Raw genomic sequence first — 22,533 nt, 5'->3', positions numbered from 1 at the left:
TCTCTTTAAAGCAATGTGCATTGGTTTACTGTTTCTGTCATGATAGCGGCAGCCAAAATGCAGCAAAATGTATTATAAGTAGCAGTAGATCATTTGTGCCCAACATGAAGCTTTGTAAACTTTTGTAGCATTCATTTCAGTGCTTAAAAAATACTGTTTCAAATAAAAATAATCTTCTTTCAAAGTTGAAAGTTCTGTTGTAATGATTATTTGTATTTATATATAAATATATATAAAACAAATAATATATACATTTTTTTTAAATTTCTAAATATGTTTGTAATACCTAGAGTGTAATGATCACCATTCAAAAAAATGAAAAATTCAGGCAAAATAATTTTAGAATCTTCATACAGTAGGTCCTCAAAAAACAAAACAAAACAAAATAGCACATTGAGGTTTTATTTAAGTACAAGTCAGCTCTTCAGCCCAGCTAACTTGTCAATGTTTGAAATTACTTTAAATGTAATATAATTTTTCTAAAATATTTGTCTTAATGAATTGGTCAAATAACATTAAAGTCCACAAAAATGTTGGCTCAGCAATAAAAACACTGCATATGCTACTTCTGCCCCTAGCAGTTTTTGTTCCTTTCAAAACCTTTTATGAAAATTAAGTTGTCCCATTGTGAATAGCAGGAATTGGTTGCTGGCACTTACAATGTTTCTGTGTGCCAGTTTGACATATTCTTCACTTTATATTGGTAAGAAGCTTGACTATAAATAGGCATTTGCTGGTACAGGCTTTTGTACATAGAAAAAAAGTGAATTTCACATATGCTCTATAATTACTACTTGTTTTAGAAAGTGTAATTACCTGTACTTTGGGGATGCATAAACAGCACTTGTTCTGTCCAGCTTGATGTACCTTGTGTATAAACGATCTTAATTTTTCACGCATACTGTGTAATATATCCAAACCTCTAAGGTTCAGCATAAATGTTGAAATTGGGAGCCATTAGGTTGGTTTAAAATCAAACGAACAAAATAAAGTACATTTATTTTTGCACTGATGAGATGAATTGCTAATGCAGAGTACTTTTCTACCGCACATTTTGGAATTCATATCCCATAAACATATGAAGAAAAAAGTCAAAGCCAACTATAGACTGAAATCAACTTTATTAGCATTGACAGAGCATTAGGATGATGACTGCAAATGAGTGCTTTATAGAGCTTGAAGTAATAACATATAACATTATGCATAATCTGCCTATGAGTGCAGATTTATTTAATGCCACCCTGGTTTACCATTCTAAATGAATAGTTTGAATAGTTTCCTGTATATCATGAGGAAATATTTTTCTTTATGGTTTTTTGTCATCATACTTATGCTTACATGCGCATACATTGTTTCTTTGTAGCAAAATTATTTTAGTAGAATGTAAATACTTCAATTTGTAGATGTCAAATCTATAATATTTATTTTCAAATGTATTTTATTCTTCCTTTATTCATGCACTACAGTGCCAGCTTGTTCTAGGCCATACAAAATGCTTAAATATGTTGTTATGATGTAGACTTCAAACACTCTGGCGCTGATTAACTAAGCAATTGCATCATCTGTACATGATGCAGATGGGAACACCCTTTCTCCAGCAAAGCCTGTGGACTTATTTTCTCCTGCTCCTCCTCCTAGTGCATAAGAAGATGTTGATAATGGGGAGAAAACCAAGACACTACAGCTTGATGTTTCATTATTTTCCCCAGCTCAGACTCTGCAGCTCATTGAGTTGTCTACAAAGAACATGATGGCCAGTGTCATGGAGAATGTGCCACAACAGCTTGTAAACTCTGAGACCATCTTAAGTCTGTACCTGCCTGCAAAATTAACGATTTCAGCTGAAACGGGCTAATAGGGCTTTTAGCCAATCTTCTTGAGGGGTGGGTTAGGTGTGTTTGCGTAAGGAGGGGGTGGCCGGAGGAGAAAGAGGCAGAGTGATGGGTGTTGGAGGTTGATACAAAGGGGAAGTGTGGTTGAGCTCCACAGTGGGGAGCATGGTAGGGGTTGACCCTTGCTTGGTTTAGTGGTTAGTAAGGCATTGCCATGTAGGACTGAAATGATTGATAAAAAAAACAGTCTTGTATTATCACTTGGTGTGCTGCTCTTTACCTCTGATGTAACATACTCATAGGAAGCCATGACTAGCTGTCCGGTTGGGCCACTCAGCAGTTAATATCTTGTGGAATAGTTACTTAGTTAAATAGTTACATGATGTTGAAAAATGACATATGTCCATCAAGTTCAACCTATGCTAAATGTAGACGTCAGATAATTATCCTAATTTTGAATTTACTGTATATTAATCCAGAGGAAGGAAAGCAAAAGTACCCAGTGAAATATTAACCAATGATATCTCATAAGGGAAAAAATAAATTCCTTCCTGACTCCAAAAATGGAAATCAGATTTCTCCTTTGATCAATATCTTTCTCATGTTTACTTATTTGGTATATGCCTGTAAACAGATCCTTTCCTTTCTAAAACAATGTATAACCTTTTTTTTTTAAATCTATTGTATCTTCCATCACAGTATCCATGGATAATGAATTCTCTGCCCTTAATGTAAAGAACCATTTTCTTTGTTGCTGGTGAAATCTCCTTTCTTCCAACCTTAAGGGTTGGCCCTGTGCTTGTGTTACCTTTGGGATGAATAGTTATTTTTAAAGCTCCTTGTATTGAACCCAAATATAGTTGTATATAGTTATCATCTTAAATGTCTCTTTTCTAATGTACACAGATTAATTTATCTAGCATTTCCTCACAAATCAGATTTCCATCCCCTTTATTAATTTGGTGGCTCTTCTCTGCACGTTTTCTAGTTCCATAATGTCTTTTTTATTGAGTAGTGCCCAAAACCGTACTCCACATTCAAGGTGCGGTCTTACTAATGCTTCATAGAGTGGCATAATTATGCTTCCATCCCTTCCTGTTTAATGCAAGATAAGATCTTATTTGCTACAGTACAATAAGCCTGTTGTCTACAAGCACTCCTAAATCCTTCTCCATCAAGGATTGAACTCATTCTGCCTCATTTAGGTCACCTGTTTATTTTGTTTCCCAAATGCATAACCTTACATTTATCTGTATTTAACCTCATCTGGCATTTACCTGTCCCAGTTTCCTATTTATCCAAGTAATTCTGGAGAGAAATTACATCCTACTCTGATTTTACGACCTTACACAATTTTTGGTCATCTTCAAAGATGGAGACTTTGCTCTCTATTCCAACCTCAAAGTCATTAATACACAATTTAAACAGCAGAAGTCCCAGTACTGATCCTTGAGGTACTCCACTTACAACCTTAGCCTCACCAGAAATTGTTCTATTTATGACAATGTTCTGTTGTCTAGCCTTCATTCAATTTTTAATCCTGATGCAAAGAATTTTACCGAATTCAATTTAATTTATTTTGTACACTAACCAATTGTGTGTCACCTTACCAAAAGCCTTTGCAAAATCTAAGTAGACCACATCAACTGCATTACCCTGGTCTAAATTTCTATTTACCTTCTTAAAGAAACTAACAAAGGTTAGTTTGACACGACCAATCCTTCATAAATCCATGCTCACTATTACAAATAATTTTGCTATCGATTAGGTATCCCTGAATATTGTCCCATACCAAGCCTACAAATACTGTAGCTTTCCCACTATTGATGTCAGACTTACATTTCTGTAATTCCCCAGTAGTGATCAAGCTTCTTTTTTTAAATATGCGCACCACGTCTGCTTTACAGCAATCTTGAAGTACTGAGCCGGTGGAAATGGATTCTTTGAATATTAAATGTAATGTTTAGGCTATAGTGAACTTACTGTAGCTTGGATGTATGTCATCAGAGCCAGGTGCCTTATTTACTTTACTTTAATCAAGTCACCTATGCACATCTTAAAGGCAAATTAAGCACAGCCATTCTGATTGGCTGGCATCATTCTCTTTAACATTACGTCACTAAGTCCAAGATGGCCGCTGTGTCACAAGGTATTTCAGCCAATCAGAGTGCGGAATTGGTTCCCACGATCTGATTGGCTGAAATACCATGTGACGCCGGCTTCGTGACGTAATCTTAAAGGCAAATGAAGCACAGCCATTCTGATTGGCTGGCATCATTCTCTTTAAGTGATGTCATGTCAATAAATTTTTTAAAGTCGGAACATGGTTTTCACAGCCAATCAGGTGGCTGTTAACCATTTGAAGGCTAAATGTGATGTCACAAGCCCTATTTTAGGCCATGACGCCTCATTTGAGCCCAAGAAGACGACGAGACAACATCGGTTGGGATCTACCATGGGGTTTTTTGGATTACAACAAGAAGATAGAAGATAAAGAAGACCAAGAAATGTTTACAGATGAAGATAGAAGAAGGTGACTAAAGAAAGAAAAAAGAAGATTTGGGTACCTGATCAGGATCTTCATGGCGGATGGCATCGGATGCTGTTGGAGGGCTTCAAGGTACATGAGCTTCCTGTTACCCCGGGAGTCGGAGGGCCAACGCTTCTAATCGTAAGTAATATATTGAATGTTTGTAAATGTCTCTTTTTACAGGTTTATACATTGGATGTGTTTTTTTGATTTTTTGGGGGAGGCACATTGACTGATAATATATTAATCTGTACCTCTTTAGGGTACAGATTAATACGTTATTATGACAATATTTGGGGGGCATTTCTCGCTTGGTATTGCTGTTGATTTTTTTCATTTCAGTTTATTATGTGGATGTGATTGTTTGTTTGTTCATGCTTAATGTTAATAAAAGTTTTGCGATTGGTGTTCATTTGTAGTTAATGTTATATTATGTTAGCTAATGCGTTTTATGGTTATTTCAGATATTGTTAGAATTTCTTTCTTTCTATTTTACTGTTTAAATTCATTAATGTTGTAGTAATTAATTGTTTTGATTGGTTAGTGTTACTATTCATTTTGAGTTGGTTTAGGAATTAATTGGTTTAATTGGTTAATGGTTTAATTAATTCATTGTTGATGTTGTTATTGCTTGTATTGATTGGATTTGCTGGCTACTGTTTTTATTTAGTGAAGTGTGGTTTTTTGGAGTTTAGTTATGTTTTATTATTGTGTGTCTTGTGCTTTAATGTATTGTAATTAGGGTGCCCATTGAGTGCTATAGAGGCTTATCATGCCCATATTATTATTATATGGGTATGATGTACCACTATACTACTCAATGGGTACAGGGTGGGTATAGTCAGTCAGGGGTGGGTGCTTAGGCCTCCCGGGTTTGTATCAGGTCAGGGTGGGTTAACGGTGAATGTGAAGAGAAGGCGCAACTGCGCATGACAGAAGTCCAAACAGGTCCCGGATGATGTAAAACAACTTTATTGACAACACACTCCTTCATCAAAGAGAGGCCCATTGGATTTTTACTTTAAATACTTTACAACCCAATGGCCTTAATGTAGAATGGGATTTACGGTGTTTTTTATGAATTAATTAGGATTTATACATAATCTGTATTCATTAACACCATGCATCGATTAATTACTAAGGTTCCTAGAACATACCGTATATCCTCATTTTTTTGGAATTTTTATTATCATTATAACATTGCTTATGTATATTGTTTTACTGTCAATGGCTATGCACTGCTATTCTGTGTTTTATTTTTTCTTTTGCTGTTTTCTGCCACTCCCCCCCCCCCACATTCCCTCTTCTCCGTCCCCTTCCCACCCTAGCCCGCCCCACCCCCCTCCCCTTCTTTCAATCTTCTTCCTTGGTCGTATCAAGGTCTTTATGCAGATTTACAATATTTACAATATTTAGAATAGTCTTAAATTATATATTATATGCATTTCAATTAATGCCATAGTAATATTCAGACATCAGTAATTACTGCTTTATATAACAGATCTAATGGCCAATATTATCAGTCTCCAGCAATGTTGCTAGCATCTTTTTATCATTTTATATTACCCCCATGCCTATAGATTAGCCTTTGTTTAAGTTATGTTCACTATTAAAATGTATTATGTTCATACTGGCTATACTAAGATGTCACTATGCCTTTAAAAACAGCATTGTGTCTAAACATTTCCTGTGGCATGATGGGGTTAACATTGATCACTACCCGTTTTTTCGCGGGCTTTTTCTGTTTAAATGTCTGGCCAGCACCACGTCTCCTCACTCCAAGACGAAGCCCTATCTCCAAGGGTGAAACGCGTAGAGGAGGAGATCGTGGTGTAGCCCCCAGAGTGTGTTGTCAATAAAGTTGTTTTACATCATCCGGGACCTGTTTAGACTTCTGTCATGCGCAGTTGCGCCTTCTCTTCACATTCACCGTTAATACCCACTGAAGGCAGCACGCGGACACCGGAGGGAGGCGTGAGCAGGACCCAGACCGGAGTGGAGAACAAAGGTAAGAGATTTTAATCTTTTTTGCCTCTCCATACACTCCGGTCACCCTAGGGCCCATTATTTGCTCCCTCACATCCAGTCACATGACGGTTTGACACCGTAGGTGCTTGCTGCCCAGCTGAAGCGCAGGACAGTTACTTGCTACAAGGGTGGGTTAACCCCTTATTGACTATAGCGGTTAGTAACTGCTAAGGTGATTAAGGGGTTAGGGGCCATTAGAATGTCTTTATTATGTATATACTGTATATGCTTTCTTGCTACGGAGGACAGAGGGACCTGCTGTTGTGGTAAGTATAACTTTTTATATGCTAATGCAGTGTTTAATAATGGGCAAATAATCTATTATCCATATCTGGATAATAGTTATTTTGCCCATTAATGTATTGTATGGGTTTGGGCGGAGGGGGGGGGGCGTGTATTGATGTTTATTACAATATTTATTAATATACATTTCTTTCATAGTGTAGATGTGCAGGGGGTCTCCGGAGCTGAACCACGTTGGTTTTATGTCCGGGACCCCCTGCTTCCCGAGATACAGGCACCTTTATGGGGTGCCGGTATCCCTCTGCATTGAAATGTCCCGCGTCACGTGATCGGGACATTTCCTTGCATAGGAGATACCGGCACCCCATAAAGGTGCCTGTATCTCGGGAAGCAGGGGGTCCCTGGACCTGAAACCAATGCGGTTCAGCTCCGGAGACCCCCTGCACATCTACACTATGAAATAAATATATATTTAAATAAATAATTTTCGGGCGACATTTCAGCTGGGAAAGGCGGCTCTCTCAGAGCCGCTCTCTCTGCAGCAGATATGAATCGCCGGTTTAGGCCTTTTCAGAGGCTCGATGCTCTCGCTGGCAGCAAATCGCCCATTTTGGGAATTTTGCTATCACTGGTAATCGAGCCTTTCTGAATACCGTGATAGCAACACCCAAAAAAACAGCATTTTAAATGCCCTGGCGATAATTTTTATCAACTCTCTCTGAATGAGGCCCTAAGTCTTTGCTGAACCCATAGAATATGGTTTTTGATAATTTCTTTCAAATGAAACCATGTTAATATCACTGTTCCCCAAATGTTCCCTAATATGACTATTTGATATTACTTCTACATTGTTTGAGATTACTAAACCCAGTAATGCCCCCTCCTAGTTGGTTCCTCAATAATTTGGGATATGTAATTGTCAATTAGCACGCACAAAAAATGGTTTCCTTTAGTTGTAATGCTTATTTTAGTGCTCAAGTCTATGTCTGCATAATTAAAATCACCCATTAATGAAAACATGACTGTGAATTCATGATCCCAACATTATGCCTAGGAGACCTATGTATAGGACTGGAGTACAGCAGTTAGCTCGCTATTCCAAATTTGAGATAAGACTGGGTTAATTAACCAGGTCCCAGTTGCCTCAATAAGGGGCTTTAGAAAGCCAGAGCTCCCACTTGTCCTCGGTTCCTGTCTTAACCAGAGAAGCACATTCTGAACCGCTGGATGGAGACAAGCCTGCAACAAGGTCTGTTACAGTGGGACACTTACCCTATGTTTTTCTGCTTTTCTTGGACTTTAACCGCCCTTTCTTGGAAAAGGCAAAGCCCTGTTATGGACTATTTAGCTGGACTGTTGTAAATGGGGGGGGGGTTCTTTTTAATTTACACCTATACTGAAAGAAGCTCTTTTTGTGTTCCATGTTTTGGTGGCTGAATGAACAAGCCTATTCATATAACCCATGCATCATTGTTTTGATGCCTTCTCAATTTAAAAGTATTTTGGCTTCCTCAATCTCAAAGATATTTTGTGGGTTAGACCATATGACCTACAATTATTTTCATTGAACTTTTAGCCACACTACTAATTTCTATTTACAAGGTTTTTTCATTTTCAAAATTCCTGTAAACATCTAGAATTGGTTTTAATTCCAATTTAGCATATAAATATATTCTACCACCTATTCTATTCCCTCAATTCCTCCGAAAAAGGGAATAACCATCTAAATTAACTGCCCAGTCCTGAGTTTGATCCCACAATGTTTCAGTAATGCCTCTATCATACTGCTCCATTGTAGCTATTAATTCATGCTCCCCCATTTCACCTGTCAGGCTTCTTGCATTAGCAACCATGAATTTAAGATTTTTTCCAGTCTGTGCTATTGTTGTCTTATCTGCTCCTGCCTTTCTACTTAATGTGGATTTAGTCTTTAAAAGTTTATGTGTACTTTCCGTATTTTATATGGGTGCCTCCCAGCTTGCAGCCTTTTCCCCCCACTCTATCTCGTTGACTCCTAACTATTTCCCTATTCCTAACTATTCTGTATAGTCCATTCTCCCTTTGTTATTCCACCTCCTTCCTAGTTTAAAATCCCCCCCTAAACTTTTTAATATCCTCCCCTCTACCAAAGAAGATCACTCTTGAGATGAAATCCATGCCATTCCTACTGTATAAAGATATGTTACCCAAGAGGATTGCTTTTGTGCAAGAATCAGAAACTGTCTTTGAAGTAGATATCAATATAGTCATCTGATTAGCTGTACCTTAAACATACCGTATTACATTGAGATGCAAAAAGTGAGGACATTTGACATAAAAAGGACTTGTTTACTCGCACCCTTGGTTTAACCATTCTTTTGTTTGTCCCAAGAACTTCAAACAGCCTTTGTGTTTTGTAATTAACATTTAAACTCCAGGGGAAACATATGCATATTACCTAGCAGATATCAAACCCCGGGAACCTGTTGACCTGTACATCTTTATTCCAATATATGATGGATCAGGCATTAATAGGAATTCCGAAGACATCAAAGAACCACACACATTGTTTAGTTTGAGAGGCTTAGAGGGACCTGTTAGAATTCAAACATACATTATTTCAGGTAATTATGATCATAATTCTTGTACACATGTAAATCTGTATATATCTGTTCTATATCAATGTATTGTTAGATAGGATGAATTGTATTGTATTATTTTGTTAGGTCTGTAATAAGTACAAACCTTATAAGGGAGTATAGTTAGTACGACCGTGTAATTGTTATATTTTGTTTGCTGTTCTAATACATTTCTGTTTATTTGATTGAAGCATCTCTATCGTGTCTAAAACTCTCACAAACCAGCATATAAATGTGTAAATGTGTATCCTATTAGAATACATATCTGCACATCTATTTCCTTAAGTAATAGTTTTACCAGTATTATTTTGTTAATTTTATAAGCCAGAGATACTTCTATAGATGTATAACTAATAAATGCATCTGTTTTCTATTTCTGGATAAGGCTAGACATATAGTTTTCCTAGTTAATTCTTATAAGCCAGCAATACATTTATAGATGGAGAACTTATAAATGCATCTTAAAATACTATGTTGGGGGGGGGGGGGCGTGGCTAGCTACCAAGTGGAGTGGATGTGTAGTTCCAGAGCACCGGGCCCGAGAACAATAAAAAGTGCTCCAATCCCCTAAAAAGTGCTTGGAAAACAGCTACAAAAGTGCTTGGAAAACAGCTACAATCGTAGCGGAGAATGACCCGTGTGGCGCGGTTAACCAGGGTAGCAAAAATCCCTTGAAAAAAGCCATCAACCTACCTATTTTTGCTTGCAAGGAGCTGGGACCAGCAGTTCCAAGATGGTGCCACTACACGCCTGATCAAAAGCAGCTCAGGCGAGGTGAGGAAGCTGGGGAGAGTAGTCACAGGACAACGGAGGCGGTGGGACCGGCACTCAGCTATTAAATCAAGCGCGGATGGGAGCAGGAGCTAATACTAATATTAGCACAGGGGACCTAATGTACATAGGTTCTCTGTATATGTAAATTGCTATGTTCTATTATGGACCTCTATCATCCTAAAAACACCCAATATGCATGATTAGAATTTTTTTTAAATAAATGCACAATTATTGATTCCTCTATATGAGTGTGTGGAGGGGGGGGGCATCATACTCCTGAGGAAGCCAATCCTGTGGCGAAACGCATTAAGCGGGAGTGTTCAAGGTTGCATGAGCACTCACAGATGCGTCTTAGCCACAAAGCCGAAAACCGGAAGTGATATCAGACCGGACCCGAAATGACGCGACGGAGCTCACAGAGCTCATACAGTAGGGATACCGGCAGAGGCTCGCACAGCTGGAGAGAAGGTCTTTGCCATCAGCATAGCAGAAGGATCGGAGGTGGTGAGCACATTGGTCACCCACGATGTCCATAAATGTTGTGAATTGCTTTTAATAACTGTACAATGTTCTTATACATTTAAACATAAAAAATATATTTTTCTACTGATCTGCACTATGTTCCATTGTTTTTTCTACCCTGAGGTGTATCTCTTCTGAAAGTGTACAACATAGAACATTGAGCAAGATCCAAACAGGAACCGGAGCACAGCCTCAACAAAGCAACGTGGGACACCAAGGGCCTCATGCAGTAAGCGCCGAAAAAGTGCTCTCGGCAGGGGTTCAATATCGGCATGATTTTGGCGATTTGCCCTCGCAGTATTCAGGAAGGGCCGAATCCCTGGTGAATCACTGCGAAAGCAAAACGCCAAGTAGCCGGTGGCGAGACAGTCTGTCTCCTGATAACCTGCCGATACGCCGTCCCCTGCCGAGATGTCATCAGAGAGAGATCCGCTACTCTCTCTGAGCAAACATCGGCAAGAATAAAAATATATCAAAACAATTTTTACTCATAGTGTACATGTACAGGGGTTCTCCAGAGCTGAACCGCATTGGTTTCAGGCCCGGGACCCCCTGCTTCCCGAGATACAGGCCCCTTTATGAGGTGCCGGTATCCCTCTGCATTTAAGTGTCCCGATCACATGACCGCGGATTGTAAACAAAGCAGAGGGATACCGGCACCCCATAAAGTGGCCTGTATCTCAGGAAAAAAGAGAGATCCAGCGCTCCACGGATTTCAAGATAAACGAATTTATTGTGCCACACTGCATTTATCTTGAAATCCGTGGAGCGCTGGATCTCTCTTTTTTCCTCAGTGTACATTGGAATTTTCCTTGAACCAGCAGCACCGGTAAACTGTATGTATTCATTATATTGTGGTGTGGAGCCAAAACCCTTTTACACTGTATCTCAGGAAGCAGGGGGTCTACGGACCTAAAACCAAAGCGGTTAAGCTCTGGAGACCCTCTGCACATCTACACTATGAGTAAAACACACATATAAATAAACAATCATTCCTTACATTTGCGGCTATCTGCTATGGTAATGAAGCAACATTAATGTATTTTTAATAATAGTGTACGGGAGCAGGGGGTCCCCTGAGCTGAACCACATTGATTTGTGGATCAGGGACCCCCTGCTTCCCGAGTTACAGGCCCCGGTATGGGTCATCGGTGCCAGTGTCCTCGCCATCTTTATAGAGCCCACATCGCGTCTTGGACGCGGACTCAGACCCAGACCCAGGTCACCAGATTGTTGGTGTAATATATATTTATTTATATATTTATATATTTAATTAGTGTGGGGAAGTTGTGTGTGTATTTTTTATTGTGGGTAGCGGGGGTGGCCTAAGTGGGTATTAGCCCCAACGGTGGTTGTTTAGGGCTTGCGGGTGGGTAGCGGGAGGGCTTAACCCCTTAATGACCGTAGCGGTATTAACCGGTAAGGTCATGAAGGGGTTAAGTCCACCTGCAACCCCCTGCAAGCCCTAAACACACACCAAGGGCCAAATACCCCCTTCACCCACCCCCGCTACCCACAATAAACCTGACATGGCAGGTTAACCCCTTCATTGCCTTAGCGGTTAGCCGCTAAGGTGATGAAGTGGGCTTTAATTGCATTTTTCCTGCCTTGGATGCATGCCGGGGGGCTACGGTGCTGGTATTAATGGGTATCAGCTCCGGAGACCCCCGGCATCAATCGCCTGATTTTTTCTAAATATTGACCTTGCCGATGCTTCTCCACCACCAACTTGCCAACTTTAGTTGGCGGGCTGGATTGGCGTAAAAATCTAAATTCTAGAGTGCCGATCACCAGCGAAAAGCTGATCGGGGCTACTAGAATTCAGCCGATTTCAAAAAGTGGCGAAAAGTGGTGAAAAGTGGCTTATCGGCACCCGCATGCCGAAAACTTTTTTTCGGGGAAAAAATTGCCGATTTTGGTCACTTTTCGGCGCTTGCTAAATCGGAAAGGATATTTTGTTGAGAAAATGGCGAAATAAGCCTTTTCAGCGCTTACTGCATAGAGCCCCAAGTCCTGACAAGCACTCTGACATGTTTCGCACACAGGGCGCTTTATCAAATAGTAATTTGTTTAATACCTGTTATTAGAAATTAATTATCATGTACATTTACTTTTATTCTATAGAAGTGGCTTGCCCTCTCCTGTGTTCAGACACAGGTGAAGACCTTTTCAAATCCATCCATCTTTTCCACAGCGTCTCCAGTTATACACCTTTTAACCCCTTTTTTTTGGAGCACCGGATTGATGCGCTTCTATTAGTTCATCACCCTCCATTACTTGAACATTTCCTGGTAGCTCAAAAAACTCAAATAATCTCAAGGATACCTTTTTTATTTTTAATTTCTTAAGAAATAAGTAATTGTAAATAATCTGGGTCATTTCGGATGTTTTATAAAGAATTAACTGAGGTTTACTACGACCGGATGTGTTTTTTTTAAGATTCACATTATTCTATATGTTTTCAGTGTTCTCATTTGACACAAACCTTGTATTCCATATGCAACTATGTGAAACTATTGAAATTGAAAAAAGAGAATATATTTCCTTTTGTTTATCTATACCAAGATTGACTTTCTACTTTGTGGTGTGTTACATGATTTGTTTAATTCCTGTTATTAGAAATTAATTATCATGTACTTTTACTTGTATTCTATAGAAGTGGCTTGCACTCTCCTGTGTTCATACACAGGTGAAGACCTTATTCAAATCCATCCATCTTTTCCACAGCGTCTCCAGTTCTACACATTTTAACCCCTTTTTTTGGAGCACCGGATTGATGCGCTTGTATTAGTTCATCACCGTCCGTTACATACAACATTGCCACAGTTTTGGAATTGAGCATGACAATGATACACACTGTAAGTAGGCACAACCTATGAACCAAGAAAGCAGCATTTATTCATATTTGATCAAAACACCTGTACCTAGATTTTTTTTATTGTTTTCTATTTGCTAATATCTTCCATGATCCCCCTGGAATTTAAAGAAAAATCAAGCTGTGTAATGTGGGAGGCATAGGCTTAGAGGCATCCATCTAAAAATGAATTTGAAGCAAAAGTTGACACTGCTTATGTGAATGTCATTTCCTTGCTGCAGTGGAAGCATTGTATGCTAGGAGATAATGGTGAAAAGCAGGGTAGTAGACCTGTCAGACATGTGAATGTGCTCACAAGTGATATTTTTATTTGCTGTAACCTCCCCATACACACCAGAACCAATCTCCTCAGCTTGACCGCTGAAGCACGGATCCTCAGCTTGACCCACGAAGCAATGTTCTACAGTTTGACCCATGATAAATTATTTATTAATTTGATGAACACTAATGATTATCCCCTAAATTTTAACTTTACTTATAACTATTAGCACATAAATTACTTAGATCTTATTTATCACTTTATATACAAATGTATATTTTCTTAAAAAACAACTTTAGAAACACCTTGTTTGAGAGTGGACAGCTGCCAACCTAGAACCGTGATTAAGGAAATTCCCAAAGACCAATTTATGCATCTGAAAAGGAATTGCTCAAGGGAAGATGATTTTGACGTAAAATCCAGGGACTTCCACGAAAGGTTCTGAGCCAGGGGCTACAACATTATTGATTTAGATTGTGCATTGGAGGAAGTAAATAATAGGGATAGGTTGATTCTTCTTAGGAGGCTTCATAAGAAGGATCTTAGAAATCAAAGTCCGTTATTTATCACTCAATTTAGCCAGAAGGCTAACCAGATTAAGTACATCATTAGGAAACCCTGGAAAGTGTGGTGCTTGGACCCTATTTTGAAACCTCATGAACAGTCAGGCCCTAGTATAGTATTTATACTTTATGTGTCAAAACCATTGCTAACTCCCTTTCTACGAGATTGTTTTCATCCCAGACCAGGATCCGTAATCCTTCTAAAGGCTGTATTAGGTGCAGCCATTTCAAAATTTGTGAGCTAATGAAACCAGTTTAATTCCATAGTTATCATAGAGACTCCTAGGGGCCTATTCCCTAAACTTCAATAAGTGCACTCATGCACGATAAGTGTACTTTTAGAGAGATATTGCATGTGTATCTATTCACAAAGCTTTGATAACAGGGCAATATCGCACTAAAACAGCTTTTTAACTAGCAATAACACTGTGGCAGCTCAAAAAATTCCCAAAAGCTCATTTTTGACCAGCAACTGCTATTCACTAAACTTTGATATGCAAATCGCACTATAAATACTCGCATTCTTTTCTCACAACCCAAACGATGGCGAGATCAGAATTGGAATTTGCATATCAAGGAGTTTCTTTTATTTTTACTGCATAGGATTGAATCCGGGGGTCTCCGGGGTCTCAGGGGATCTCCAGGGGTCCACGGGGGTCTCCGGAGCTGACGCATATTTATTTCAGCTCTGGAGACTCCCATATTCAATCCTATGTAATTAGTGGCTAATCGCTAAGGTAATGAAAAGGTTAAATAGCAGGCACTGCTTTGTTGCTGGTACAGGGGGTGGGTGAAGCTTATAGTTACCCGAGGGTGGATGTTTAGGCATTGCGGGAGGGTGGCAGTAGAAGTTAACCCCTTCATTATCTTAGCGGTTACAAGTGCTAAGGTAATGAAGGTGTTAACCCCTCATGCTACCCTCTGCAAGGCCTAAAAACAATCCTGGGCAACTACCACCTTTACCCACCCCCTTTACCAACAACAACCCCACACCAAAATCGGTAAAAGTGCTATTAGCCAAAGATGGATAATAGCACTTTTCCCCATTCAAAAAAAAACATTACAGTGTAATACATTGGAAAAAAAACACAACCCCCATTCCCCCCTCAACACATACAGTACAATAATGAGCAAATATCCTATTATCCAGATCTGGATAATAGTGTATTTGTCCATTAAATATAAAACATAAGCCAGCTAGCATAAACTAAAATAAAGTTCTACTTACACATGTCAGGATGAAGTCTATCTTTATCCTCCTCTGTGTCCTCTTTATATATTTATAATATCTTTATTCTACTAGAAACACCTGATATTTATTCGGGCTGCTCATTAATCCATAACTCACCTTAGACGTCCATTCATGTCTATTGGGTTCACCTGATATATAGTTGATTCAAATGTATAACTATAATCATTCACAATTCAATATGGTGATACACCAAGACATTGTTACGTTCAAGTAAGCACACACGCCTTTCCTTGTTTTCATTGTTTTTATTACATTTGGTTCACATTTTTGCGTCAACTGATATATTTTAGCATTTTGTCATAATGAAGTTGAATTTTAAACTCTGTTTGCGGTGTTCTCTTAGTGCAGCATTAAGGGATCTTTCTTTCGTAATTATTGTATCACTCATTCGCTGCTAGCACCACCCTTCAGTAACTTATGTGTTGGGGTTTCTTTATATTATACTTTTACTCTATAATCACCCTCCTACGCGTTTGAGCAGGGTACTCACCAACCCCTCTGGAGACTCCCTATTTTCACGTTTTCTCCATTGAATGATTCTTAACCAATGGGTTTTGACATTTCTGACGCTGGGCCAATGGACGTGGGGTTTATGGGTCACCGGAATGTGACGTCACACCCGTGTAATATTTATAAACGCCTATTTTGATTGTATCACTACACGTTGATAGAGATCAGTGTGCGTGAAATATGTACAGAAGATGTGTTTTTTTACCTCTCTGTGATCACGTGATCTAATAACTATTGGTGTCCCCTCTTGATCACCACTCAAATTTTGATGCACACTGGTAGAGCTTTGTAGTTCTACCTCTCCTTACCCCATGATCTATGCATAGTGGATACTGCACACCACAGGACTTCCAGACAGACTACAGGGATGGGTTATGGGGACTCTGGAAGATATGTGAGTTACCCACTGTGATACCACCTTGAGCTATATGCTATATTTCTCAGTGATTATTATATGGGAGTTGTTTATTGCACCATTTTTCTGTGTGGTGATCTATCTTAGACACCATTATGCGTTATTCTTCTGATAGGATACCTACTTCATGTGTACTATATTTCTTTGAATGGAGGTTCTAGACTTTATCCAATCAGATTGGTGGATGTACCATGTGTCAGTCAAATGGGACATCATAGGCCTTATAAAAAGGTTTGTCAGGTTTAATTTGATCCCAAGAAGCTGTTGGATCAACATCTCCTGGACCTGTTAGAGAAGAAAGAAGGAAGAAAGAAGAACTACTCACCGGAGACTCCTCTTGAAGCAACTGAGGATCATGGAATTCTTGAAGGTTGAAGGTTGTAGTTGCCATAAATGTGGGTGGCTAAGCCTCCCTGGAGTGTTGTGGGAGGGGTTAATCCCTTAATTACCTTAGTGGTTACTACTGCTAAGGTAATTAAGATGTTAACCCATCCCGCTACCCCCCTGGGAGGCATAACCACCCACCAAGGGCAACTACCCCCTTCACCCACCCCTCTACCACCAACACCACACACAGGAATGGGCACGTCACGTGTGACATTTAAACAGGACATTTAAACTTGCAGAAGCTACCGGCAAAACATACCGGGGCCTGTACCTTGGGAAGCTGGAGTCCCCGGACCCAAAAGTAATGTGGTTCAGCTCAGGTGACCCTCTGCTTCAATCCTATTTAATAAAAAATGTAAATAAAAACAGCACGATCACCTGTAAGAGCTGTGCAGGGAGACCATGTATCTCTGCTTGCTCTGCGCACCTCTTCCAAACTGGTGGTGACCCAGTAGGATTAGAGCAGCGGGAGTACCATTCAGAAGATGGGACCCTTGCTGTGGTAATCTTTATGGGAAACTCCCCCTGCACAGCACTTGGCTGCAATTAGGCCGCATTTGGGCCGTGGTCCACCCGCTCCAAATGACACGTAGGGTTTAGTAGAATCGTGCTGTGTGTGTGCGCTACAGTGTAATTTTTTTATGTATTCTCTTTTGAGAAATGTCAAATGCCAAAATCTGAAACTCTACATCAATTATTTCATTTTCTGTGAGTTATTTAAAACTTTCTTAAGAGTTTGATTGCTCTGGATATAAAGACTAAGTTTTGCAAAAATAAATGGTGAGAGAAACACCTGCCTGTCACCAAATCATGTTCTGTAATAATGATAAATTAAAGGTTGCAGATGACAACTCAACAGAATAAAATATAGAAAATGATAATGAAGGTATACTTTTTTCAGAATGCTGATTTTACATTTTCTAACTTTGATGTATATTTGAACTGTTAATTAGATGTAAAAATGGTATCACCTGCAAAAATGTATACCAAGCACACATATTGTAATTTATTGAAGTCTAATTTCAGCATTGTTTGATGCAAACAGAAAGGTCCATAGATATTTGTGAATAGATCACAAGTAACAGGAGGGGAATGAAACAGCTAATGAACTAAATGGAATAGAGGAGGATACAAGGTGGTATGGAGGTAGAATGAGGGCAAGTGCAAGTTTGACAAGCAGTGAGACACCCATAGTAAATACAGATAATACTAGAAAACTTCCAAATACTAAACCAAGTGGGAGCAGAAAGGAAGGAGCAGATAAGATAATAGTACAGGCTGAAAAAAAGTTAAATGCATGCTTGCTAATGCAAGAAGCCTGACAGATAAAATGGGGGAGCTTGAATTAATAGCTGCAAGGGAGCAGTATGATATCATAGGCATTACTGAAACATGGTGGGATGAAACTCATGACTGGACAGTTAATTTAGAGAGTTATTCTCTTTTTCGGAAGGATCGAACAAATAGAAGGGGAGTTGGAGTATGTTTATATGTTAAACCGGATCTAAAACCTATTATAAGGGATGATGTCTATGAAGGGAATGATGAAAATGTAGAGACTTTGTGGATAGAAATTAGCAGTGAAGGTAAAAGTATAAAGAAAATGTTTGTGGAATATGCTATAAACCACCAAATATCTGTGAGATTGATGAAGCTAAAATACTTTTGCAAATGGAGAAGGCATCAAAACTGGGTCATGTTTGCATAATGGGGGATTTTAATTATCCAGACATAGACTGGGGCAATGAGATTAGCGTTACAACAAAAGGAACCAGGTTTTTGGGGGTGCTTAAAGATAATTATATGACCCAAATGATTGAGGAACAAACCAGGAGAGGGGCAGTTCTGGATTTGGTCATATCAAACAATGTAGAAGTAATAACAAATATTCAAGTCCTGGAACATTTGGGTAACAGTGATCATAACATGGTCTCATTTGAAATAAATTATCAAAAAACAGATTACTTGGGTTCAACAAAGACTTTAAACTTTAGAAAGGCAGATTTTAATAAACTGAGGTCTAATCTAGTAGTAATACAATGAAATGATGTTTTTGCAGGGAAAAATGTAGAAGATAAATGGGCAGGCTTTAAAACATTGTTAGAAAAGCAGACTTATCAGTGGGTTCCCTTGGGTTATAAGTATAAAAGAAATAAGTCAAAACCAATGTGGCTAAATAAACAGGTAGGGGAGGAAATGGACAAGAAGAGGAAGGCGTTTAGATTCTTTAAGTCAGAAGGGACAGAAACATTGTATCAGAATTATAAGGAATGTAAAAATAATTGCAAAAGGGCAATCAAATGAGCAAAAATGGATAATGAAAAAAGGATTGCAATAGAAAGTAAGGTCAACCCAAAAAAGTTCTTTAAGTACCTTAATAACAAAAACATGAGAAAAGAAAATATAGGACCCTTTCAGTGTGAGATGGGTAGGCAGATTATTGGAGATAAGGAAAAAGCTGAGGTATTAAACAAATTCTTTGCCTCTGTGTTTACCAGGGAAGAATCAAGTTCAATAGTAGTGTTGCAGGAGGAAGCCACAACCTCCATATTAATGAACAATTGGTTAACTGAGGAAGAAGTTCATAAGCGACTTGAAAAAATTAAAGTAAATAAGGCACCTGGCCCCGATGGCATACATCCAAGAGTTCTCAAGGAGTTAAGCTCAGTAATAGCTAAACCATTATATTTAATATTCAAGGACTCCATTTCCACAGGCTCAGTACCACACGATTGGCGTAAAGCAGATGTGGAGCCTATATTTAAAAAGGGAGCTAGAACGCAACCGGGAAATTACAGACCTGTAAGCCTGACTTCAATAGTAGGGAAACTATTTGAAGGTTTAATACGAGATAATATTCAGGAATACCTAATGGAAAACAAAATGATTAGTAATAGTCAGCATGGATTTATGAAGGATAGATCTTGCCAAACTAACCTTATTTGTTTCTTTGAGGAGGTAAGTAGGAATTTAGACCAGGGTAATGCAGTTGATGTGGTCTAGTTAGATTTTGCAAAGGCTTTTGATACGGTTTCACACAAGAGGTTGGTGAGCAAAATAAAGAAAATTGGACTCAGTAATAATATATGCACCTGGATTGTAAACGGGTTAAAGGACAGACAACAGAGGGTTGTCATAAATGGAACTTTTTCAGGTTGGGCTAAAGTCGTGAGTGGAGTACCTCAGGGATCGGTACTGGGACCCCTGCTTTTTAACTTGTTTATTAATGACCTTGAGGTTGGGATCGAGAGCAAAGTCTCCATCTTTGCTGATGATACTAAATTGTGTAATGTAATAGAATCAGAGTAGGATGTAATTTCCCTTCAGAAGGACTTGGAGAGACTGGAAACGTGGGCAGGTAAGTGGCAGATGAGGTTTAATACAGATAAATGTAAGATTATGCATTTGGGATGCAAGAATAAAAAGGCGACTTACAAATTAAATGGAGATATATTGGGGGCATCCTTGATGGAGAAGGATTTAGGAGTGCTTGTAGACTGCAGGCTTAGCAATAGCGCCCAATGTCATGCAGTAGCTGCAAAGGCAAATAAGATCTTATCTTGCATCAAACGGGCAATGGATGGAAGGGAAGTAAACATAATTATGCCCCTTTACAAAGCATTAGTAAGACCACACCTTGAATATGGAGTACCATTTTGGGCACCAATCCTAAGAAAAGACATTATGGAACTAGAGAGAGTGCAGAGAAGAGCCACCAAATTAATAAAGGGTGTGGACATTCTAACTTATGAGGAGAGGCTAGCTAAATTAGATTTATTTACATTAGAAAAGAGGCGTCTAAGAGGGGATATGATAACTATATACAAATATATTCAGGGACAATACAAGGAGCTTTCAAAAGAACTATTCATCCCACAGGCAGTACAAAGGACTCGGGCCATCCCTTAAGGTTGGAGGAAAGGAAATTTCACCAGCAACAAAGGAAAGGGTTCTTTACAGTAAGGGCAGTTAAAATGTGGAATTCATTACCCATGGAGACTGTGATGGCAGATACAATAGATTTGTTCAAAAAAAAGGTTGGACATCTTTTTAGATGGGAAAGGTATACAGGGATATACCAAATAACTATACATGGGAAGGATGTTGATCCAGGGATTAATCCGATTGCCAATTCTTGGAGTCAGGAAGGAATTATTTTTTCCCTTTAATGGGGTTTTTTGTTTGCCTTCCTCTGGATCAATAAGTAAGTATAGATATTGGATAAAGTATCTGTTGTCTAGATTTAACATAGGTTGAACTTGATGGACTTACGTCTTTTTTCAACCTCATCTAATATGTAACTATGTAACAAGGCAGATTATCTTAATTTGAATGTAGTTATTTTGTAGTGATGTATAAATTAATGTTGTGGTTATGTGTATTATACCTGTACTCACGGATACCCATAGTCTCCCAAAAGAACATATTTTTTAAAACATGCCATCGAATATTGTTATCTACCAACAACTCTAATGCTGTGAATTTTGCCAACTCACAACTGAATCCCCCCATTGATAACTTCTGCTGAAATAGCATTAGAAAAATACATCTCTGTGTAAGCCATATTTTATAGTTAAGAATTCCCTTAGTTCATTAATTCAAGCATAGTTGAACCTATCAGTAAATGTTGCTTGTGAAACACTGGAGGAGAAAATAGTTATATAAATTACTTTGCTAGCCAAGAGAAAAATAACACGGTAGAATAGAGCACTCAGAAGACCCTGTGTTCACAATGATAAATTGTAAGTTCTAAAAACAAATCTTTAATTTTAATAATAATAATAAAATATGGTGCATATAATGAACAAACTACCAACTAAGGTTAAAACAAGTATGATCAAACTAGCTAGTCACTAAAAAATGTGTTTAACTCTAAATTGCAACCGTATTCTGTGTTATTTGAAGTTATCAGCCCAACCATTAGGATCAGTAGCCACATTTTTTTGTGACTAGCTAGTTCGATCATACTTGTTTTAACCTTGGTTAGTAGTTTGTTCATTATATGCACCAAATGTTAATATTATTATTAAAATTAAAGATTTGTTTTTAAAACTTACAATGTTCTCATTGTGTATACAGGGTCTTCTGTGCTCTATTCTACCGGGTTCTTTTTCTCTTGTTTAGCAATATTGTCTACACCGGATGTAATACCAGACCTTTAAAAACTATACTTGCCTACATGGTACAGGCTGAGCAGGGGTTCCTCCCCTTCCCCTTTTATTCTTTGGTTGATATAAATTACTTTACATGTTGATAATGTAACCCCAGTAGGAGGCAGAATCTAGGTAGATGCCAAATATGCTCTAATAATATAATATGAAGTACTATTATTGTATATAGTAATAGCGTATTTGTGATGGTGCTCAACAGTGCTGGGACTATGTTGAAGGAGGGGAGTACACTGGGTGATAATAATATTTTACAATGGCACTGTCCCTTTAATTGGGCATAAGGTACCCTGAAGGTAGGAGTGGGTTGCCAAAGACAGCCCTCTCTTTCCTCATTAGGTAGCCCCAGGTTTAGTACTCACTGAGTCTTCTTTCTTCTCCAGTCTCCCCTCCAGAGCGTGCAGCTGTATTAGGGTGTAGATCCAAAGCCAGGGTGTGCAGCGCACAGCAATAAGGAGGAGCAGGTCTTGCAGAAAAATAGTCCTTTATTTAATTCATGGTGTGGGACAACAGCAAACCTTCAACGCGTTTCGTTCAAGGAACTTTATCAAGAAGTG

This window comes from Ascaphus truei, chromosome 1 (genome assembly GCF_040206685.1).
Source record: "Ascaphus truei isolate aAscTru1 chromosome 1, aAscTru1.hap1, whole genome shotgun sequence".
NCBI classification, from domain to species: Eukaryota; Metazoa; Chordata; class Amphibia; order Anura; family Ascaphidae; genus Ascaphus; species Ascaphus truei.
The sequence above is the reverse complement of the archived record's forward strand: the minus strand, read 5'-3'. Positions refer to the sequence as shown.